Source organism: Rhagoletis pomonella, unplaced genomic scaffold, assembly GCF_013731165.1.
Source record: "Rhagoletis pomonella isolate Grant_MI unplaced genomic scaffold, Rhpom_1.0 Rhpom_scaffold_00001, whole genome shotgun sequence".
Taxonomy (NCBI): domain Eukaryota; kingdom Metazoa; phylum Arthropoda; class Insecta; order Diptera; family Tephritidae; genus Rhagoletis; species Rhagoletis pomonella.
In genome coordinates this window covers 33,123,877-33,126,273 of record NW_023458555.1, presented here as the reverse complement: position 1 = coordinate 33,126,273, position 2,397 = coordinate 33,123,877, and positions in this window count along the sequence as shown.

Below are 2,397 nucleotides of genomic sequence, written 5' to 3'. Positions count from 1 at the left end.
GGCCAGAAGATAATACATACATCCAAGAAGAGGAATTATTTTGCAAATGAACTCACCAGTTGAAATCAGATTTCTAAAATTTTGCCGGCCAGCTACGAACAGAAGCTAAGGATAACCATTTCTAAATCGATTTCGATTACTAACATCATCAATAATTTCGATGTACATACCAATTGTGCGATAGCACACTTGTGCCAGCTCACTGTGCTGACTCATTAAAGTGAGTTGGAGTTACTGAGTCAGCACACCAAAATTTACAGAGTTACCCACCCTTACGCGAGCAGAACCATAGATATTGCGTAGAATAGTTCTCTCGAAAGCCTCTCTCATTTTTCGACTGCAACCACGTTTATTCGCCATACAAAAAGACGAGAATGATCATAGATTTATGTTCTGTTCGTCGATTTGCTTAAATATTTAGCATCATTTACTGTGATAATCTGGTTAGTGGTGGTCTTACCAGGTCTGAAGCCATATTGATAAGGTTTCTTTCACACGGTATCATCTATAGGATCTTAAAGGCAATATTAGGAAAGCTTACACCGCGGTAATTGGCGCAAACGGCGGGATCGCCCTTCTTATGGATTGGACAAAGTACATACGTACATAAAAGTTCGAATCCTCAGGCAAGAATTCATTAGACAAAATTGTGCTTCACTTGTAGTATAGCTACAGTGACGAGCAAAACTGTAACATGGAGTAACACTTTTTATTTCAGCTGTCGCTATCTTTCCAAGTTCTAACTATATTCATACTGTTGTTGTATATTTTTATTGGTACATCTTTGCTTCCTCTGTCATAACGATTTGAGGTCAATTCAACAACATTAACAAAACCAGCAGACAAAAATGTAAATTAAGGCAAATGTTACAGTTTCGCACTCACATATTTTTAATAACTTTTTGACAATTTTCACAAAAAAAAAGAATTATTAACACAATGTTCAGTATGCTTTTGCTTTATTTAGTTCCTGGTTGCAATTTGGCATACCTAATGTGTATGTCTGTAAAAATTCTGGAGGTATAGCCTCCCTTATATCCTTGGTGTGCTTTCACAGATACTTAGTAAGATGCGCTTTTAGTTGTTTTCGCAAATTCTCGATGAGATGCATGTCCTCGGATTGTGGAGGTCATTTCAAATGCTTTTGCTCCAGTCTTTGCGAACATGTGCAGTGTGTTTTGGTTTTTCAGCAGAAACTCAAATTTTTTCGACTACATCTTGCAAATTTTGTTGAAATATGAACAGATACTGTTCCTTACGCATAATGCGTACAAACGGATCAACAACATTTTTGAAATACAACCCACCCCAAACTAATATTGACCGACCACCGTGATTCACAGTTTGCCTTACATGATGCGCTTAGGCTTAATTTGGGCCTTTGATCCAATACCATGCCCGCCCATCTGATTGAAAGCGATTAATTTAGTCTTTTCAGACCAAATAACCCTCAATTAAATCTTAAAAATTTGTTTTTTATTGCATTCTGTAAGGCCTAACATATCCCAATAGGCAACGGTCCGGTTTTCGTGCGTTGCAGCAAAACGCTGCCACACTCGCACATGTATTTTGATCAAATTTGCTTTTTTCTTCTTTTATGATCCATTTTGCTCAATTTGGCAATTTTTCGCCTCACTATCTACTGATTTTCATTCAGTTTTAATACCTTAAGCGCTTCTGTAGTGGTGCCTGCAGCGCTACTTGCTACTAAGTTCACAAGATATCGGACTGTAATATATTTTGACAGACTTCCTTTGTCCTTAGTAATACTTGAGGCTATATTTTTTCTCAGTCTTAACATTTTCATGTGGCAAACTCCACAATTTTTGGCCACTTTCCCTGCGGTCCCGCCTTTCCGCAGTAAATCTATTATTTACATTTATGTTTCCTGATTCACCATATTATGTATTGGTGATCACTTCTTGAATAAATTACAATACAGAAAAAAGTCATCTGACTTCCAACTAAGCAAAAGATAACTGTAAAATGCAAAACTGAAAGTGAGTGCAAAACTGTAACATTTGCCTTAACTGACATTTTTGTGTCCAGGTTTTTTTATTGTTGTTGGATTGACCTCAAATAGTTATGAGAGCGGGAGTAGGGGTGTACCAATAAGAATATACAACAAAAGTATGAAAGTCGTTAGAACTATGAAAGATAGCGGTTTCTGAAATAAAAAGTGTTACACCATGTTACAGTTTTGCTCGTCACTGTAGCTCTTCGCCGTCAACTTTGATATGCACAACCGATATTATGTGGGCTCCAGGGCTAAAAGTAACGGCCGAATTATTGCTGTTCTCATCTCGGTTTGGTAGGCGTGAGCTTCATACTTAAACATGGGTCCGGGTTTTTCGCACTCAGGTTCGTCTGCCTCTGGTTCCTTCCGACGCCTTTCCT